The sequence below is a fragment of the Pipra filicauda genome, unplaced genomic scaffold (genome assembly GCF_003945595.2).
Source record: "Pipra filicauda isolate LSUMZ 115617 unplaced genomic scaffold, ASM394559v2 scaffold82_size2718185_pilon, whole genome shotgun sequence".
Taxonomy (NCBI): Eukaryota; Metazoa; Chordata; class Aves; order Passeriformes; family Pipridae; genus Pipra; species Pipra filicauda.
This window is the reverse complement of record NW_024105009.1, coordinates 998,337-1,021,216: the sequence shown is the minus strand read 5'-3', so window position 1 is coordinate 1,021,216 and position 22,880 is coordinate 998,337. Positions and strand designations below refer to the sequence as shown.

General features: G+C 36.3%; 1 long non-coding RNA gene across 1 annotated transcript; it reads right to left on the bottom strand.

The window, feature by feature from the left end:
* Nucleotides 1-962: 962 nt before the first annotated feature.
* LOC120325102 lies at nucleotides 963-19,629 on the bottom strand. Its single transcript, XR_005566924.1, has 5 exons — nucleotides 19,552-19,629; nucleotides 10,640-10,732; nucleotides 3,444-3,573; nucleotides 1,580-1,738; nucleotides 963-1,125 (listed from the first exon to the last, which is right to left on the bottom strand). It is a non-coding gene; the product is annotated as an uncharacterized LOC120325102 (long non-coding RNA).
* Between the last annotated feature and the right edge of the window lie 3,251 nt (nucleotides 19,630-22,880).

Here is a 22,880-nt window from a genome sequence, read left to right as displayed (position 1 = left end):
AGTCAATATTAATGCTAGAACCCAAGTTTACCTTTTATTTCATCAAATAAAAAATAAAACTATCCAAAATACAGGTAATCTACCCCTAACTACACAGTTCCCCAAAATCTGCTGATAGCCAATACCTTCAGGTACCTCAGTCATGTCAGAGTCTTCAGGCACATTTGAGAATATTTCAGATACTGAAAGACTAAATATTTGTAAAATAATATTATAAAGGAAACACCTGAAATTCTAGTCTAGCAAATCACTGTCATTAACTTATTGCCAGTAGTAACAACACTAATGAGTTCAACTTTAATCCTAATAGCAAGTGATGTCTTGTGGTCTTTCATCTGAGTGGGAGGTCCATTTTTAATATGTTTGGATCTAAAAATACCCAAAACCTCAAAAGTAAGTAGCCAAATGCCATTTCTATAAGATAGTTTCAGTTATCTAAAGAAAGGCAAAGTCTTCTGCCTGTTGTAAGTAGAAGCAATAACAACACTACCCTTGATCTTTCATTGAAATTAAAATACAGTCCTACATTGGAAGTGACTTTCACTTAATATTTTGGCTCAGCATGACTTTCAGCTTTCTAATAACACCTTTGCCATTTAAATTTAAGTCTTGTGGCACGAAACATGTCACAGTGTAGATACAAGTCCTATTTCTTTATGTAACTTGCATGATAATGAGAGAAAAAAATTCAAAAGTAAACTTACAATTATTACCAAACATCATCCACATCAATCTTCAAAATAAAAAAAAATTAAAAAAAAAAATAAATAAAAAAAAAAAAAAGAAGCTCATAAATGTCACCCCTTTTCATTAATTTTGGTCAAAATCCCTGTTTGCTTCTCAGCCAGAGGCTTTCTGAGATATTTCAATAATATCCAGGAAATCAATCTTACATGAAACCGAAGGAAAACATCTAATGTCATTGAACAATAAATATCAGTTCTGTCAGTGGCTTACCTTTGAGCTGGGGCCTTAGGAGGTTTCGCTTCTGGTTTCCTCACCAGTGCCACTGTCAGCTGTGGAGTCTCCCCTAGGGGATCTGCAGGCATTAAATGGGCGTCCAAAGGTCCTGAAAGTTGTTTCTGATTGGGGTTGCTGACATATTTTTTTTTTTTTTTGCAGAACCTAAGAGATGAAAGTACAACCGGGTAATTTATATATTGCTAATTAAAATAATGTGTGTCTACTTTTTCAAGCGAGGCTGTTGATTAGCAGAAAATGTCAGAAATACAAATAGCTATGTCAAGATGCATCAAGAGGCACAAATCTAGAGATCTTGTGAGTTGGGGTTTTTTTTTTGTTGTTGTTTCTCTTCCTTCCTTGAGTTTTTTCCACAGAGGAAATTTCAAAAATTTGTCCTACATGCGCTGTGAGCATAGACTGTTCTAAGGCAGAAATAAACACATATTTTTATCCATTTATAATCCTGTCCGTAACTATTACTTGCCTAATATATAAATATCTTACTAAATTAAAGGAATCAAAGGGGTTTGTTTGGTTTTTTTTTTAAGGAAATAAGCTGACTTCCACACTGATATTTCTCTTTTCAAAATGTGTTTTTGAAGGGACTGTCTCTGACCTGCCTCTGGCTTAATAGTGTGACCTCTTCTGCTGAGCTGCTGTCTATCTCCTGATGAGCTGCAGCCCAGGCCCCATGGTGAATACGGTTTTCTGTCTGGGTCACCTCCTCTCTTTCATTTAGTTCCTCTAGGTAGGTCAGGACAAACTCAGGGTAAGCCTGTAGGAAAGGACAACGGCAGAGGAATAATGAAGACAAAAACCATCAGCTACATCAGCAGAATCACAACAGTCTAAACACCAGGCAACAGCGGGAAAAGCGGTGGTCGATGTACCCGACGGCACAAGAGTTCCCTGCACGTAGATAACTTTGTATTTCACAAAGTTTTCAAAGTCAGCAGTGGATAATGACCTTTTTATATGCATTAAAGTGAGGAAATCCCCCAAAATATTTGAATATTACATGTATCAGTTTAGGGATAAAGACCAACAGCTCTCAAAATGAAAATTCTTGTAAATACGAAGAAACAAAATTCTGTATCCCCGTCTTGAGGTAATATTTAATTAAATATAGGTGACATTTTGGCACACATTCCCATGTGTTATATTAAAAGAAGTTAAAAGCAGCATATTCTGAAATCAAGACATGTCACATACAGAAAAGGCCTTCCTGATGGTTTTGAAACCTGAGAAAATTTTACTGTTTTAATTCATTAATGAAGTCAATTTGCCTTCTTCATACTCTTTTGATCCTTGCTTACACGGCAAAATGCCACAAATAAAAAAACAACCACTCACAACTTAAATACCACAATCTTGAATTTGAGACATTGACATCTCATCTACCTAATCTTACAAAATCCAGATCTCACACCATGGCAATATGATCAAATTTGTTTTCTTTAGCTCAGTCTGGGAAATGAATGCAGGGCAGTTTCTCAGGTGCTACTCCAATTTAAGCAGTGGTCAGTCTGCTGTCTTAATAATGAAATTGGGCAGAATCTTTATTTATAGAAAATAGTTCTTATTTATAATGAAAATTTTAGTTTAAAGTTCTATGAGCACCTCTACTACTTTTCAATAGGAAGCATATAATATTAACTAGACTAAGTTAGACCAAAACCAGAAGTTATTAAAATACTTTGACAGGTAACACTTTAACAAATGGAAATCAATAATCTATTAAAACCCTACGGTCACAAAATGAAGTTTCCCACAAGTACAAAAAAAAAGCCATGTTTTTCTGTTCCATAACTCATTAGTGAATAAACATAAGGAATTTCATTCATAAGGCAGGTACTACTACAGTATTTAAGCACTTGGGCATATTTTCCAAAGCCAATTCTAAATGGGCATCCCACAGATTCAGTGAAACTTCTAAGCTCAAGTAGAAAACAAAATACCAAAACTGAAACCTACCTTTGAGTTCTGAGAAGACTTTTTTGCTTGTGTCTTAAGAATACTTAATAACAGTAAAATATTTAGGCTCTTTGATCTTGATTTGTACTGGACACTAACAGAAAAGTTCTGGTTTTAGCTTCAGTTGCATGATTTCTTTTTTTGAGCCTTCTCTCAGTTTTCCCATGAGTGCTGTTATTTTCAATTTAGGACCACTTATATTTTACTTTAAAATAAATCCCTTCAACAGCAAGAATACAATAAACAGTGGGGTGCTTTTATTTCTTAAGGAAAAAAAAATTCTTCACCAATCAATAAGAGTAACTCCTGCTGTTTATCAACTTGTATAGACAGTATATTATGAAACTTTTATATCCTGCTCCATAGTTCCATCTGCATTTTAATTCTGACAAAATACATTCACTTAGATTTCTCGTATGTTTTTCAGACTTGACTACACGAATAATGAGGGAAGTTGTTATTTCTTTAAGTAACAAATTCTTCCTCTATGAGAACTTCACACTCACTTTGCCACTTGCTGCCAAGAAAAGTGATTCTGGGTCGTTTCTCTTGCTTTTCACCTTTCGTGCCGTTGCTGTTTCTGTGACAGAAGGAAGCATTTGGCAACCATGCAATGAGTGCAAGCTGAGAACTGACCTATGTTAAAAGGAACACAATAAAAGGATAGTTATTACTCGTATTTGTACTCAAATCCAGTTCACTGTGGGGCAGTGAAATGCAATCTATTGTGAAATACATGTTCAAAACTCAGAGCACGTTAAAGAGCTTGATTAGTTTATCTTGCTTCCTTCCTAGAATTGATATTTGACTTATTTCATTTACTTACATTTTTAAGTTTACTTTTTATTGACTTATATCTCTCTTTTAAGCTGTCTATAAGGTTCACATGAATGAGTACATAGCTTGACCTTTCACAAATATGAATGATGTCAAATATTAATCTATTAACTAAAATGTAAGGGAAAAATATCAAGATTAATTCCTTGTTTCTGCATAAGAATAGTTTGTGAATCAGGAAAGCAATATCAGGGTTGAATTATGAATCAATGTCTCAAAAAAATCACTGATGATTTTGCTGGGGTTTTTTTCAAGACAAGCTGTATTTTATGACATAGGTAAAGAGTACCTTGATTGCATAGGGGAGAGTGTTGCATGGAGGAGAGTATGTTAATGGCAAACACAGTAAGCAATAGGTACTAGTTCCAAGAAAGAGAGTTTCCTCCTCATTCTGGATGTGTCACATATCATTACACTGTATTATGCTGCTTTCCCTTATGTCAGTTTTTGTTGGCCTACATATGCTGCAACTTAAAATAACATGACACTACAGATAAAGTGAATGTGAAATACATGGAGAAATACACCATTTTCCAAAGAGACCTGCTACTAACTACTAGTATTTTTTCCTGATAAAAAGAAATACAGGTTAGAACCAAATAGTGTTATAATTATCAACTTTGGAAATGCAAACTACAATATTTTTTTGTATAAATAACAATCAGTATGCATAGAGAAATAAAGAATTGTACTGCTGACAACTTAGTTTTAATTTACTGATGATCTGGATCATAATTCCAGATAATACACAAAACAATGGGAATGTGGTCACCACTTCATAAGACTGTTGGAAGTGTGTGGGTAACAGAGTCTAATCCAATGTCCAGGTGAAAGGATGAAGGTTGGTGCCAGAGTGGAATGTTATTGACTTGCTACTGGACAGTGGTTCTCTGCAGTTTGCTCAAGGTCAAGAATATGAAATGCTGCAGATGCTGCCAGCACATCTGTGAATGTCTTCAAAATGTTCAAGTGCTCAGAAAAAGGCACAATTTAAAGAATCTTCAGATGCACGAATCACTGGATACAACCCACCGGTCTGCTAACGCAAAACCGCTTGTTAGTTATTTCTTGGAAGATAACAAGGCTCTGGGGATTAAAAACCCACTCCACCAGCCTTCCATTGCTGTCCACGGATTCCTGGCAGTAACTTGTATGAACCAGGTGACCTGCAAAACATCAGACTTCCAGCTATCTGCTGGCAGAGATGCCTGGCCACAGCAAACACAAACGAGGAGCAGCTCCTCTCTCAGCACCGTGCACTGAACATCACTGCCCTCACACCACCCACATTTTCATTGCCATTTAAGCTCTTGATCCGACCAAGCCTACTGGAAAGGAACATCTCAAATTTATTTTTCCGGGAAAATATGTTGTATTTTATATCAACAATCTATTTTAAAGGTATTACTTTTTTTAACTGTGCAAGAGTAAGGACAAGCAAACAGTAATTCAACACTATTTCAAAAAAAAACCCTCTATTGCAATTAATTTTCTAGTTTACAGCAGAGACAGGTGTTTCTAAATTTAACATTTCTGCTTAGACCTGAATATTAAAAAAAAAAAATTAATTTTCAGTGCTGGGTTTAGGACACCTTCTTTGACAGAGGACTTTTTCAAAACTCACTGAGATTCATCCACAACAACATTAAGGATTGTATCTCAAAATTCTCCCCACAGCACCTTAATTTTACACAAAGGTGTTGTATGATTTGGAATAAAAACAGGATGCCTGTAACTTCTTTAATCAAAGAACATTTCCCTATTTACTAGTTTTGCCATGTTTGTTCAATAAATGAATTCTTTCTATTTTGTGCTTGTTAACTGCTAATAGAAATGTGTTAGTAACCAAGCTTGAGCTTAATGGTCTTAATTTCTACCCCAGAATGTGTTTTAAGCTTCTGTTAACAAATATGTATAAGAGCAGAGAATCTAAATTGACATTTTAGATATCAATTGCTCTTTAGTTTTTTTTTAGAGTTGCCTCATTTCTAAACACTGACTCTTAGTTATCACAGGTTACTATGCAGATTAAGGAATAAGGCCCATTTTTACTACATAATTGAAACTGCAATTCAAGAAACAAAACATTAAAACCAAAATAAAAATCAAAATTCACAAGTAAAATTATGAACAAGTTGTGTTAAATTTAAAGTAATTTTTAGAGGACATAGTAAGTTTCTATTTATTCATTAAATAGAAGATATTTATAAAAATAACATGAACAACAAATAACATAGTGGTATCACAGCATCAAAATAGCAAACACCATTCATTGAAGGTTTCATATAGAAAAAGGGAATACACAAACAAAAAAAAAAAAAAAACCAAACCAAAAACTAGTATTTGCCAAATACAGATATAATGCAATACTTTACAGTACATGGAGCCAGTGATTCCTAAACCCACTGTTGATAGGTGCTGCTTTTGTTCCTGATACAAAATGAGTAACTCAAAGAGCTACATCTCATTTTTCTAAAACACAAATATAAATTAGCAGATAAAACAGCATTTACACTTCAAATAGCATGACTTTGCCAGGAAATAACACTTGATTTCTGAAGCTAACACCATGAATAAGCATGTAATGCAGTAAATAAAGATGTGGAAAAGAATTAAGTCCTCTACAGCTTATTCTAAAGGAATGGGAAATGAATCATGTCTTAAGACTTCTTGGAGTGAAGATCAATTAATTTTTATACTAGAGCAAAATAAATCAGAAAAACCTACCTCAGAACAATTTTGCAGCTCCATATGATATCATCAACATCAGAATTTTTAAATCAGTTTCATAATTATTACATTTTTCATTAATCTTTTGAATTTAATTTGAACCCAAACCCCTTCATTATGAAAAAGAAAAGAGATTTCTGAAAATATTTTTTTTCTATCTAAAATAGACAGGCTCTGTTGGAAGTGACCTACAACAACTATCTATTGTAACTTCCTGACCACTTGAGGGCTGACCAAAAGTTAAAGCATATTTACAAAGGGCATTGTCCAAATGCCTCTTAAACACTGCCAGGCCTGGGGCATTGCCCACCCATCTGGGAAGCCAATTCCATTGTTTGACCACCCTCTTGGTAAAGAAATGCTTCCTAATGTCAAGTCTGAATTTTTCCTGCCACAGCTTTGAACCATTCCCACGTATCACTGGATCCCAGGGAGGAGAGATCAGCACCTCCCTCTCCTCTTACCCTCCTCAGGAAACTGCGGAGAGCAATGAGGTCACCCCTCAGCCTCCTTTTCTCCAATCTAGAAAAGGCCAAAGTCAGAATGGCCTGAAGTTGGGTCAGGGGAGGTTGAGGTTAGATATTAGAATGAGGTTCTTCCCCCAGAGGGTGGTTGGGCACTGACCAGGCTCCCCAGGGCAGAGGTCACAGCACCAAGGCTGACAGAGCTCAGGAAGGTTTTGGATGATCCTCTCAGGCACAGGGTGTGACTCTTGGGGATGGTCCTGTGCAGGGCCAGGAGTTGGACTCAATGATCCTTGTGGGTCCCTTCCAACTCAGCATATTCTGTGATTCCTTCCAACCCTTTCACCAGCTTTGTTACCCTTCTCTGGATGCATTCAAGGACCTTCACATCCAAACTGTGGGGCCCAGAACTGCACACAGCACTCGAGCCCATGTCAACACTGAACTCAGGGGGATAATCACCTCTTTTTCCTGGCTGGCTGAGCTGTGTTTGATGCCCCCCAGGATGAGGTTTGCCCTCCTGGCTGCCAGGGCACACTCTGGCTCCTATAGAGTTGCTGCTGACCAGCCCCTCAGATCCCTGTCTGCAGGGCTGCTCTCTCTCTCCTCTCCCAATTTATACCTGAGCCCAGTGCTACTCCATCCCAGGTGCAGAATCCAGCACATGGACTTGTCAAATTCCATCCCATTAATCACAGCCCAAAGCTCCAGCCTGTTTAGATCCCTCTGCAAGGTCTCTCATCCCCCAAGAGGGTCAACAGCACATCCCAGTTTGGTATCATCAGCAAAATTGCTACTGGTACATTCAACTCCTGCATCCCAATCATTGATAACGATATGGAACAGAAGTGGCCCTGGAATTGAACCCTGAGGAGCATCACTACACATGTAGCTTCATTCATTTTCTCAAAATATATAGGTAAATATTATTTTATTTGTGACTCCAAAGATATATACGTACATATCCATATGTAGCGTTTTATTTCACTGTCTGCATTAAAGCAATACTCAATAAATAGATCAGAAAGTGTCATATTTCCCAAGAATAGTCTAAGCCTGATTTTCTATATCAGAATTGCATCTGTTTCTGAGGATTTACAAAAAAATAACTTTGAAAGTCAAACATATTGGAATGTAAAGCCTTTATAGTAAGGTTCTTGAAGCCAGTCCAAATTTTTAGTCTTTTATAAGTTAAAGAAATGGTGAAAATCAGCTTACAAGTCAAACTATATAAAATTAATAAGTTGTCCCTGACTAGCTTCTTGTGGTCACTTCTTTACTAAAACCAACCTTTCTTTATATATCAAAAGAGAGACACTGAGCAACACTTTTATGCCAGATATGGAAGTTGGGAACAATACATGCTAAGAAGAAGAGGAAAAGTAGATATTCCTGACAGTAAGACAAAAATTGCAATCTCCCTGTCAATCTGACAAGCTCTAAAACATTAGATAAATTTTAAGTTATCTATATCAGCTGAACAAAAATCAGAGAGTCACAAAACTTAAATTTATATTCCACAGGCATATCTGCTAAATTTGTATGATATAAAGATAACTTCATCTTTACCTAAGAGTGATGCAGGTTTTTTTAAATTGTAAAACAGCTTCAAATAAAACAAAAGGCACTGCACATATACAGGGAAAATTATGACTCTGATGTTTAAAATACAGTCTGAGATCTAAATAACCCATATAACATCACTTTTTTCTTGAGCCTTGGGTGATACAAATCCATGTTAAAAAAAAATAAATCTTTAAATGTCCCGGGCAAATTCAAAAGTCTAAATTTCAAATAAGATTAAGTTTGTGCCGTTTGGGTTTTTCTTAATTTCTGTTCTCCAAATATCTTCATTCTCTATGAATTCTGACATTTTATAGCTGTATAAATAGTTCCTTTTGACATGACAGTTGAACAAAGGTTCCTTAAATAAATGCAATGTTATCAAGTTTTCAAATAGAAGCTGCTCTTGCTCTGTAGTTTCAGGGTGTTTACAAAAACACATTTCTGAAGCAGTGTCCTACATCAGGCAAGAAGGAATTCTTCACATGCCAATATACAGACAGTTGCTTAAGGATATATCAGCCAGCCAGGACTGTGCGTGTCTGACTTGCAGAACACTTGCTTTAAATGTAAATAAATCAAAACTGGGTTCAGTACACAGTCTTATTCATCTGGGACGTGTCTAGGGAATGTCTAGCAGAGGTAGGGGCTATTTTTTTCCCCCTAAGTGTCAGCGAGTGACAGATCTCAATGACACCCCACGCTATTTTTCTACAGGGAGTACCAAGAAGTAGAAACACACAGGCTTGCTACAAATCTTGACATGCCTAACAGTCCCAGGGTATCACATCAGCCCCTTTAGGTTATTTCAATTTGATCTACATATCCATGAAAATAAAAATCAATGTGCCCAATGGTCTAGCAAAACATTCATCCTATCCCGTGCAGTCATTTCTTCTCTGAAAAGTCCAGGCATAAAAGGCACAGTGACCCCTTGGAGCTATGCCACTGGGAACACATCCATCTTAGCAAATGATGGCATGCTGAACTAGGTAATAGGTATAATTTATTAAGAGATCTTCCTTCCCCTTTGACTCTTCTGTGGTGGCCTAGGCCTAGTGATGGCCAATGTTGCAAATATTTGCAGGTGCTTTCACAGGGAGCCACATAAAAAGACAGTAAGTGGATTCTTTTCAGGCTCTTGAAGGCTATGGAAGACTGGCATCAACATCTAAATCAATATTTGCCTTTTTTTTTTTTTAATAACCTCACCACATCGTAGAGGCCTCGATTTACCAACAGAGAGTTTGAGAACATTTCAACGATAGACACAAAAATACAAACTGATACCAGGAGAAAAGTCTTCAGTATTTAATATTAGAGCCACCATATTATTCAATATATGGATTTCAAAGTTCTCTGTCAGTGAAGTATGGCAAGATTTACAGATTTTAGGAAGGAAGGAGGCATAGAAAACACAGCATAAAAGACAGTCAGCAATGTTGAAGATAAGTAAAATATTTATACACCTGACATATTCCAGGAATACACAAATATACTCTACTTATTATTGGAGGCAGCTTAAACAGCCCTACAAAATTCAATTTCCTCATGGCAGGGCCAGAGAAAACTTGGAGCTATTCAGAACATACTATGCAAATAAAAACTAATAAACACTGTTCTTTTGGTGGGGAACAAACAGAAGAATAAAAATATAGGCATGGGTCCTAATCTGAACTAACATGGTACACTTCCACCAACTTCAGATCCTTGAAAGATCAGAGGAAGCATTCAGGTCTGAACACCCAACGTTGTACACTACATAAAACTCCTTTCTCTTTTCATATTTTGAAGTGTCAAAGTCCTTAAAAATGTAACTCTTTATCAACATTTAAAATATTCAATACTTTAGGTATTATGATGTAATAGTAATTTAGTGACTAGTCATGAAGTTGGAATCTAATTCCAATCCATTTAAACATCAAATGTCAGCTATAGGATAATACAGATTATTGCAGTATGGATTACTTACTGTATCAGAACTAATGAAGCCAAACAATATTGCAGATATACCAATATTATCCAAAACACACGCAGCACCCCCTACAAAAGAAGAGCTAGTGCAGATGTAGAATACCTCTCCTTTACACTTTTAAATTTATATTTACCTACAGATGTGCCACCACCACCGATTTCAACTGTAATTGGCTGACCAACAGCGAGGCAGGTCTGTACCACAGCTCAATTCAGAGCCTTCCAGCCTTCCAATGAATGGAGAAAAGGGGAAAAAAAAAAAAAAAAAAAAAAAAGGTTTGAATAAGTTAAAAGAACCAGAAAATTCAACAATGTGTCACAAATAGAGAGGTCATTATGCCTGGATAAGCCGGGATATTAACAGTTGCAGAAAGTGAAACACTATCCACAACTTAGCAGTCAATGAGCCCTGCTCAGAACCAGTGATCTGCTGTACAACAAGGGTGGCATTTTACAGTTCACTGAAAAATGGAACAGACCCTTGATATCTTCATTTGTCCTTTTTCTGTGCATATTTCACAGTGCAACGATTTAGGGTCCATAACGTGTCACTTGTTATAACCACAGAGTTTACTTGAAATATGTATGCATAGGGAAAAAAAAAAAAGAAAAAAAGTTCAGTGAACTGCAAAGATTGCAACAAATCTATAGTCTTCGAGCCAATATAAAGTTTTACTCCAAGTCTGAAACAATGCTGGTTAAAATGTGCCAAAAGTCCAGTTTGAACTTGGTTTTGCTTCCAAAAACAAACCACAGAAGCAGATTGTTTAAACCTTTGCTACAAATCAATGGCTCAAAAATATTTTTTGATTAAGCCCCATTTTAAAATAGGAATGGCTGCAGTAATAATATCATTAAAGTATTTTGTTTTCAACATTTTACTACACTGACTGTAAGGGTAAGAAAAGATTAGAAGTAGAGGGAATTATTTTATAAAGGACATTTTCAGTGACAACTGTCAACATTGCACATTTCAGTCCTTCTTAAAAACTTATAGTAGAAAATGCCACTAGCAGCTACTTATTGGTGGAATATTGGTGGGTTTTCTATATATATTTCTAAGAACATTTTCTGCTTGTACATTTTTTCTACACAATAATAAATAATCATTCTTAACTTCTGATTAAGTGGTAACATTAGAAAAATGTCAGCCTGCAAAATATTTTGTAGCTCCTAAGAAAGATTTGCTGTACAAATACAGCTCAACACCTGGAAATATTTCAGATAACATTATCTAACACAGGAGCAAGGGATAAAAAAAAATGATAATTGAAGTTTACCTGTGTACTATAGAATGCCAGCAAAACATTATTTTGCTTAATGAAGCATGCAAATCAATGTTTCAGCAGCATATCCAAGAGCTGGACTATATGATTTTACAAGTTCTAATAAAGTTTTTTATCTGAACTTCACAGGTATTGTGTTGCCTTCTGCTACCTGAGGCCAGAAATGGAAGCACCATAAGTTTGTCCTGAATTGCTGACTTGACTGCAACAGAAAATATGCAAAAACCCAGAAATCATAAAAGTGCCACTTTCATGAGCTTTCCATACAAAAGCATTTTAGGTGGATTCAAAGAAGCTTTCAGGCAGCCCTGTGCTGACTGAACTGAACTTCTGAGGGTCCTACGTTCATCTTTAGCTTCTGATTACATGCTTTGGATATGGGTTGCTTTTCCTAACTCAATAAATAAGTGTTTTCGTGCAAAAAAGACAAATGAGGTGAACCTCATTAAGATGCAAAGGGAGACCTGTGTGTCCTGAAATAATGGGGAGAAAAAAAAGCCTTTAAACACAAATATTCATGTTTTGATTACAAAAAGACCATTGATCCTTGCTCAAATATGATATGATAGCTGGAGAAGGAACTGGGGCATTATGCTGTTCATCATGTGTCTTAAAACCTGTACCACAAAACAAACTCTTTCTAAGACAAATTTATGATGAGGTAAATGGTCTATCAAAATGTGTTTAAGTCATTTTGCCAGTAGGACTAGACAGTTCAGTAAATGCTTTAAGAAAAAAACAAACAACAAAATCCAAAAAAATACCAAAAAAAAAAAAAAAAAAAAAAAAAAAAAAAAAAAAAAAAAAAAAAAAAAAAAAAGGAACATCCAAATTTGACAGAATTATTAAAAACTAATCCAGTTCGGTGTTACATGTTTTGAGAGTAATGTGAATCTTCCTCTTAATCTTCAGGAAAAATTTTAATCGAAAATAATAGATTTAGAAAGCACATACACTGAGATTTCAGGAATGGACTTTGTGGTGGTCACTTATGTGAGGTGAACAAGGAGAATGTTCCCTTTTAGGTGTATCAATAAAAAAAGATCAATTAATACCAGAAATAAACAAATTGGAGTTTAGCTGAATTCTGTAAATCACGTAGACACATGACTTAATGTATCCACACACCACACACACACAGAGTAAGCTATCTGTCCTGTAATTCTTGACAGATATCAAAACTCTAAATAATAGCGAGTGTAACACTATCCCAGGCTAAACCAGCTAATTGGGTAAATACTCCTTGTGCTGTCTGAATGATGAGCTACTTACAGTATCACCACCTCCCTCCAGATAAATCCAGGCAGTACAAGGAGTTCACATTTAGCAGGAAAGTTGGCAATATGATAATGCATCTGATGAGTGTGGAAAGGTTCTGTTGTTGCCAGACCTTTGACTTGAACTTGATGGGGCTGATTTGGCATTCAGAGGCTGGTTACATTCATCAAGAGGTGAAGCTTCACAACGAAGATAATGTGGTGGAAGCAATTAGCATTCAGAACATCAATAATAGGTCTTCAGCATTTGACTGTGGGCTAAGCAAGGCTTTAATAATATCTGGCATGTAATACACTTCTAAAAAAGTAAATCACAAAACTATTCTGGGGTTTTTTTCTGCAGTATCACCTTTGTTTTTTCTTGTAGAAATATTTTTAAACATAGTTCAGTTTTTTGTTTAATCCAAGCTGTATTAATATTCATAAATACGTATTCCAAGACTTCTACAAGCTTTCTAAAAGGTTAAATATATTTGTTTTCAATTCGAGTGCATGATAAAGTGGCATAAGTCAGGTTTCTCCTTTCCTTCAGGAATTCATTTGGAGTTCTTTGCACTTGCAGTTTCTGGCATCAGATTATGCTATATTGTTCAGTGAGGGGAATTCAAGAGAAGGACAGCAGTAGCAGCTTCTCCCCTATTTTCTATCACCTCCAGTAGGGTCTCTGCCAAGAAATAAAATTATTACTCCATGTTAGCCAATAACTTGGAATCAAAGACCCTGCCTCGACCCTTCTCCCTAGAATTTGAATAAGAACTCTCATTAGAATTCGCTCCCTCTGCTGTCGGTTGAGAGAACAGCCAACAATTACCCCCGTTTTTAACAGGCAGGCAGCCCAGTCCAAGTTATGCCACAAGGACCTGTTTTACTCTGTTTCCATTCCAGCAGAGTAGAAAACCCACACCGAAAGTCAGGGTCACATCAGCTTTCTAGAAGCTCCGTTGCTTCTAGAAAAATGTTTCATCAAGAAAATGCTTTTTATAAGGCTCTGGTGAAAAAGCAAACAGACAAAAAGATTAAGTCACAGAATGTTGCAGGAGACCTTAGGAGTTCATCTACCCCAAAATCCTGCTCAGAGCTGGGACAGCCCTGAATTTGAACCTAGTTGTTCAGTGGTTAGTATTTTCAGGTCTTCAGAACCTCCAAGGAGGCTTTCTAAAACTTTTATGACCTTCATAGAAGTTCAAGAAATTTGTAGTAAGAAGCTTCTGATCTTCATACTACAAAAAAAAAAAGGAATTATTAAAACTATACAGATAAAAATAATTTGTTCTCAGCGGGGAAACAAGTTATTGATGTTTTAAATTATCACTTTGCTAGTTAGGAAAATTCCAGACTGCAAATAAGAGATACTAAATTATGTGATTTTCTTTTTTTTTTTTCAGTGAAATATGAGAGGAACATTGGGCTGAATTACAGAAGGAAAGAAAAAGCCTTAGAAATTAAATCTAATGTTCAAATCCTGATTTTGAACCAAAAGATATTTGAATAGAACCCTAGAATCAAGTGAACTCTGTACTAACTTTAGCCCTCTCTAGGAAGACTTACTGACCTAGATAATTTGCCAGAACATCTGAATAGTTGTAAAGATCTCTTTTACTTGAATAAAGTTTAAAATAAAATAGGAGTTGTAGCAATTTCAAACATGTTTCTTACTTTTGTTGTTTAGGAATTATTTGATATTCAGTTATTTTTCTGTTCCTTATGGAATTACGAGGACATTAAATAAGGACAATGGGTTTCATTAAATTCTAGTGTTATTTTCAACCATGTCTTTTTCAAGGAAAGATTAGTTAGAAGTTTTCAATTCTATCTTTATTTTTCTTATGACTCTTTTCTGTCACTGACTTGTGCTTTTGTGACTACAAGGCTTAGACACTGTAATTCCTTCCAAGCTTTCTCTGCCACTTGATCAGAGTACAGGGGAAAAAAACCAAAAACCCAACACAAAAACCAACTTCCCCTGTCCCCTTCCATTTGAATACTGGCTCAGATTTCCCAGTAATATTTTACCAGAGAGAGAAAGAGAGAGAGAGAGAGAGAGAGAGAGACTTATTTCCACTAGAAGCATTTTAAGATTCTGTTTTCCTCATGGTAACTTTTACAATCAGGACACTGGCAAAATTAGAGAAACTAGAGTTTATCTCACAGCAATTAAACTAAGGGGCATCACTTTAGAATATATTGTTTCTGGTTTAGCCCAAGAAATTATTGTTCCTGCCTAGAACAATAATTCCCAAATTTAAAGTTCAATTCTCTTTGAAATTCAAATCAATCCAGCCTTTTCAACTTTGAAGAAGGACAAAAATCCACCGTTGTTGCCACGAGAGGAATATTCAAAATGCAGCGAGAGTGCAAACACAGGGAAAGTAGAATCAGATTCCCAGGTTGCCCTTCCATGGGCATTTCAAACCTTCTACAGCCCACACCTGACAGAAACATGAGAAGGACTTCCCTTCCTTGCATTCCAGTTCCAACAACCAGGAATTTATCCAAAACTCCTCCACCCTTGTTGGGAGCAGAGCTGGTAGAGCTCCCATGGTCTCATGGTGAAGATCAGACTCCTTTTCATAAATAAAAACCTTTTGTAAGAAGTAACACCCACAGAAAGAGGTAATTGCCACACAATGTTTACAGTGACATTAATTAATTTTAGGTTAGAAATTCTAACCTTTCAATATTTCTTTTAGTGGTTGATCACAAGAATAGAATTCCCGGCAGTAAAAAGAAACGTCATGGTTTTCACAGTACAGAAAGAGTCAACATCATGCTACTCTTGGCCCACAAGTGTTTTAAAACACAGAATCAGATGAAATAGGATCTACAGAAATGACTGGCTGTTGACTTTCTTTTTGGGGACTTCAACTTTTTCAATTAATTTGACAGCTTGTTTAAGCCTAGCATCCCATGAGAGAGTTACAGAGGAGTTTAGCTGAGACAGAGCAGTCAAAGCTGCAAACAAAGCTGGAAAAGTTTGTGAAGTTTGCAAACAGCAGGAAAAATTATACAGATTATTTCATTGTGCCATGCAAAACTGTTGTATCACAAATTACAGACATGGTGCCTTTATGGCACTTTGGAGTTCTCTTAAGCATAAGATAAACACGAAATTCTCTTAAATTAGTTTGTAAAACTTAGAAAAGAATATAATGGATCTAATAAAAGCCTACCAAAAAAAAAAAAATCAAAAAAAAAAGTAAAATTGAGAATAAAAAGGGTTTGTTCACTGATTAATAATACAGGGTTTCACTTAGCTAAAAAACATTCAAGGGGAAAGACTTCAAAAAGAATGCCAGTGCCGTCAAATCAAAACTGTAGGCAATCTAAGTTTTTTTCATCTTGTTTTTTATATTAACAAAAATTCATTCTAATAACAATAGTTTGACAAAGTATTCACAGTAAAGGGCTAAACTCTACTTAATGTGTTTAACTCATAAATGGGTCTCAATTACTTTCATCTATTATGTTTTCTTGTATTCAAAGCACCTTGAGTATTGAATGGTTATACATAAAATGCAACAGCATGGTGGAAAATCAGACTTGAATTATCCAAAACGCTGAAAATTTCCCCTCTATGAATGAAAGAAATTAGTGATCTTTACAGAGACATTCAAAGCATTTCACATTCTGCCAAAAGAGGAAGAACACAGAAAGGTACACAATAATGCCTCTAAAATCCCAGCAGAAACAGCCTGCTGAACTATGGCAAGGGCAACATTTGTCAAAACAAAACCCCCAAACCCAATAACAGCGACTTTTCCCCCAAGCCCTCTGACAGAAACCCAAAGCAGCTGACAAAATTCTGAGAGATTATATCAGTTGATGACTGTCTATCCCAACTGGCTGGTTTACAGATGATCTTTCTCAGTGATAAAAGAACAACAGGCTCTAATTGGCAAGGTTAGCTACAATCCCAGGCCTATGCATGAGGATTATACATCCTGAAGTCTCCTCTGCTGGAAAGGTTTTATTTGGCAATAAAAGATTAAAAGTAACAGCCAGGGGCTCAGCTCTAATACCTAAATCTGAAGACCTTTTTAAAGTACATACATCCAGAACGTGCATCTGAGCCTTTTCCCCTCTTAGTGTAATCCTCTTAGAATTTTCTGTACCTCACTGAACTTTAAGCCTCTGAGAATAAAATTATACTGTATCTAGCACCTTTATCCTGAATTTAGCTTTAAAGAGTCCCTCTTGAAGACACCACATTACAATTTACAGTATAGTGTGCATTCCAGATGCGGAACTCTTGGATTCTTTCATCCTGCTTTCTAATATCAAAGCCAGAACCTATAAGCACAGTTTCTGGGTTTACATCCGTATTATCTATTCCTTTCATTTTATAATGTATTTAGACTAGGAATATTCAAATGTTCTAGATCATAAAATGATCACTCTCAGAGACATTACATCACTGTGAGCTGACAAAATATAAAACCACTGCACAGCAAATGAACAATGTTGAAGTTGACTATTCAGAAAAAAATTGTTGAGCAAATTACTATTCTGTTTACCAGAAGGAAGCTGGGTAACACTTAAGTCCTCAAGTCAGAGAAGTACTAATCACTTCTAGCATCTTCTCCACGCACCCTCCTTGCATCCCACCAAGAAAGGGAACCAGCAGTTCCAGTGACCAGGAATTTATCCAAAACTGACTGTGTTGCAGGGATCAATACTGGCAAACTGCTGTGTATAGACCCTCTAACCAAAATTATGCACATTCTTCCAAGACAACTCAGCTGGTTTCTCCACTGTTATCAGGAACAGCCCCAGAGGTGAGGGTCATCTGAGCTAATCTCAGATATCCACACTGAGCCAGCCCAGCTCTCAAGCCAGTGATGAGAAATAAGTATCAGTGGAGGGCAATGCAGGAAACCTCTCTAGGAATTTACTTTAGGATAAAATTGATAGCTCTTTACAAGTGTGTACTCCCCTCAGTTAAAGATAGAGGTAGTCTAGATAACTCACAATAAATATCCCATTATGGTTATCAATTCTAGTTCAGTACCTGCCTCTTATAGATAAATTGCCTCTTTATTTGACTAAAGCAAAAAGTTTAATTTGTACCTAAGCAAACATTGTGACTACTTGTTACAGATGCACACAAGTATGAGGTTAAACTATTGTCTAAAAACAGAGTTTACTTGTGCAAACCTCAACTGTCTTTCAAAAAGCCAGCCAGTGAGCAATAGCAACGAGAGACCCGAGAAAGATAAATTTAGGTTATTATTGTTGCACATAATTGTTTTTCTTGGCTAGTACTTAAGAATCAATATGTACATTTAATAATATTTAATATAGATCCTAATGCTGCAAACACACATATATTTATGGCTGCTTGTTCTGACCACACAAGCATTCTCCTGACAGTGGACGAAGCCGATCAGACCCTGAATGCTGACTACTCAGAACTTGGATGTGCAGCCACTTACAGGATCAAGACAATCCCAGGAACAAAATTGCACATAAGACATCATAAGGCATTAAGAAACTCAGGTAGCTTCTGTTTTAGCCTATTGGAAATTTTTACTTAAGACACATTTTAGCAAACGTCAAAACAAGCATGATTTTTTTTTTCTCTCAATTAGCACAGTTGAAATAACCTTAAAACTTCTGCAAACAGGAATGGAGATGTTATTCCTGTTTATTGAAGGACACATCCTGTTATAAGAAGGCTGTAACAAGTTTACTTCGCCACCAGTTTTTCATTGTTTCAGCAGGTATAAAAATCAGTTATGTTGTGCTAGTTACCAATCAGCAATTAGCTTCAATAGAGAAATGTTTTAATTTTTTTTAAAAGTCTCTTTCCCCCCCTCTCCCTCAAAGCCCAATTATTCTATTATACCAGAGAACTTTGACAGAGTGGCAATTAATGCACTTGTCACATCCAATCAGCGAATAAAAATTAGGATTCAGAAAAGTTATAAAAATAAACTGTAACATCACTGTTCCCAGCTGCAGTTGCTCTGTCAAAGGTCAACCTCAGAACATAATTTAAGGGAGACCTGGATATAGAAATAACATCAAAGCTGACCTTTGAGTAAAATCAAACAGCTGCAAAGCCAGTAATGAGATTATATACACAGAGCCAGTGCACATGGCACTGAGTGCTCTGCAGAGTGAATCAAGAAAGGAAATACAAGCACCTGTACTGCATTTTTACATGCTGGACACAAAAATAACAACCCAACAGCCACTTGGCTGGTGTATCTTCAGGTACTTCCAACTCAGACACCCTCCCAGCAGCCAGTTTTCTGCCTTTTTTAACCTATAGGTTATAGGTTATTCAATGTGATTGATATCTTAGTGCTAGATTGATACTGGTGAAAATAAGAACTGTTTCAAAAGAGAGAGATTTGAGCTGTATGATGGTCTTTCCACTGATGATAAAGGTGATGGTTAGTGACTATTCATGATTTAGAAGCACTAAAAATGTCTTTGGATAAAACATTAGGAAATTATACATATTTTAAGATTATTTACCTGAATACCATTAGGAAATATCCATTGGCGACTGTTACTGATCAGTGACCTGTAACAGTTATACATCTGAAAATATTTAATCTGTTAGGAAAGAGAAGTAGGAACAATTTATTAAAGGATATTGTAAGACACTTGCCTTAAAGATTCACTGATTATTTTCAGATACAAGTCATAGCTAGGATAAGTATTATTCAGATAAATCTGAAAAAATGATTTTGTATGTCTTTTCCTTCAATATTTTCCACTGTGTACATCTCATAGTGTTTTGTGCTTAAATGATTTCCACCTCACTGGCATTTATTTTCCTGTTGTGGATTTGGATATTTCAGGCAGATAATCAGAAAGTAAATGTTTTGGGAGCTTCTTGGGTTTTTTGGGGGGGGAGAAGGGTTTTTGTTTGGTTTTAAATCCTCTTTTTTTCCCCTGTGATTATTTGGTATGCTTGATTTTTACTGCAGGGATATTGAGAAAGCAGCCTAACTTAAAAACCAAACAAACCCACTTTTAATTAACTGTGGTGAAATAAGCCAGTATTAGTTGTCAGTTTGATTTTACAGTAAGATTTAATGGGCTGAAATATAATTTCATAACACAGCAAAAGGAACACAGCAAAACACGTAAAATGTAAATTTATAAGTTGTATAAAATAAAACATGTTATTTGCTCAATACATTACTTTCCTTCCAAGTAAATCCATCACAGATTGATGGGGGGAGAGGGAGGAGAGGAAAACTGCTTTTGAAATCAGAGTACTATAACTACTCATTATTAATCATGTAATAGTCCACTTTGTTTTCCTCTGAATTGTGAACTGATATATTTTAGTGGTTTAAAGCTGGCCATGTGAATATGGGTATAAGAATAGCCAAAGCAATCTCTTCCTGATATATTAAATAGTCAAATTGGCTTATATAAAGTAAGAAAGTAAAATAAAAGGCATAATATGTTTCAGTTAGAATCTTTTCTCTACAATGACTGGAAGATTTGCCACTGAGTAATTTTTAGCTTGCTTTCCAATTCTAATTGATTCTGAATTTACCTAGAGTATTACTGAATCCAGATTTAGTACAGGCATTAAAAAAAAAAAAATAAATCAATTAGGTTGATCACTGGTGCAGTCAAATATCCAGATCACAACCAGGCTTTTAAAGGTAACCCATTGCCTAAGGATTTAGTCAGGTATCCCATACTTTTTTTCAAAAGTGCATCATCACTTAACACATTTAATTTCATCAGATGTAAGCATTCTAAAAATAAAGTACAAAAAAAAAAAACCCAACATAAAAAAAATAAACCAGCAAGTGCCTCTCGCCTCTCATAGTGTGCCATTTTCATTTAAATGGAATTCCCTACAAAATCATTTCATTTACTTCGTTGTTTCTCCTGCATCCTGAACTTGCTTTCATCCAAGATTTTAAGGAATTAACCAAGCTTTGATGCTATTCCTCATTTTTATTTGGCTTCTGAGCAACAATGAAGATAATCGGCATATGATTCCATTTCAACTTAAGAAAGCAACTTTATATGTTTCAGCCAGAATGTGATTAAATAGTTTTGAGGCAGATAAAACACACATTTAAGAAACCAGAATAGTGAAAGGTATTTAGGCTAAAAAAAAAATAGCTTAAACCTATTCTAACGTTTAAAATTGAAAAAAGGATGCTATTTCTGTGTGGCAGAAGTGACATTCAAATCCATGTACAAAGCTTTCCTTACACCTCAGAACTCATACCTTCACTGCAAAACATCACAGTCCCAGCTTTCTGAAGTTCACTTGTGATCCAGTAAAACTGATAGCTTTTGATTTTTCTCTAGGGATATGAAGGATATTTTACTATTATGTGATATTAAAGAGAAGTCCATGTATAACTAAAATTTCCTTTCATTATTCCATTGACATATTATTTTCTTCAAACTCTACTGATTTTCAGGTTTTTGTAGCAATATATTATTACTAAACCAAAACCAAATTTCTAACTGGTTGTAAGTTAACACAGTTTTTGCAAATCAGACTAGAGAAACCTAATAAAAATAATCCTAAAATGCTGCAGCAAACAACAGCGAATCTATGAGTCTTCCCAACTAGTTTTAGACACGAGTTTAGAAGTTTCCTGTCAATATGCATAACTTCATGCATGATCAAGACACATAGCACAGCAATGAATTGTTAGTCCACATACATTCTTTCCTTAGGAAATTGATAATTCTATGCAAATAAAGGATATATTGAAGGAAATAATCACATGCCAACCACAATGAGGGTGTAGCACTGCTTGGATGTATCCCGAGGAGGCAAAAGAAAAAGCTTTGGTAGGCCAATCTTTATAAAGCTTTACCAATTTAGCTTGCTTTCTACTCTTATTGATGCTTAAGAGGTTAAGACTTTATTTGTGAAAACAGAGGGAGATAGTGGGGAATCGTGTTGTCTACAGCTTCCTAAGTCTTGCTTAAGATCCTTTTCAATTACCATCCATTTCTCCTTTAAAAAGGGACAAAAAAATAGAGGAGTGGAAGCAGGTCAGGGCAGCCTGTGACAATGACAGTGTGATGGGCTCGGGCCCCCCGTGGCGTTTCCATCTGCTATCATTAAGGTGACTATTCAGACATGAAAAAATCCCTCTCGCTGTGCTGACAGGCAGACATCAAGAACTATGACAAGGCATTAAGACAGAAAGTAGAGACAGAGATGTCACATCCCGCAAACAAATCCTGCCTCAAACAAGACCTCTAAAATTTTATTGGAATTTAAAATCAAAATCAAAGGGCTTTTACCTGGGGGTTATCAAACTTCCCCTCGCATTAGTTTGACAAGGAGGATGCTGCTGACAGCCGCAGACACACTTAGCTCCTACCTGTAGTCTCTACCATAAGAAACCCAATTTTCAAACGTGTTTGTTTGTTTTTTTTTTTTCCCCTCACAGCTCAATGAAAGTGGAGTTTTAATTTCCTGCCCTTTTCTCCCCAGGAAGCCGAGCGGGAAGGGCGAGGCCTGGCGGTTTGAAGCTCGTTAAGCACTGAAAGCAACAACAATAATAATAATAATAATAAGTAAACTAACAAGGAAAACGCCGGGGATAAAGCGGTGTTGCTCCGCAGTAAGCGCAGCCGGGACAAACGATGCTGCAATTCCCGGGAATGCTGCGGGCAGGGAGCGGGACGGGAGAGCTGCCGGACGGCACCGGCAGGGGGCGCGGCAGGACCGCCGGGATCCCACAGGATCATCCCACAGGATCATCCCCCGGGAACACCGCCGAGCATCATCTAACCAGCCCCGGCTGCGCCCCTGAACGCGCCCTGCCCGCCGCAGCCCTGGGGAAGGGCCCGCGGGG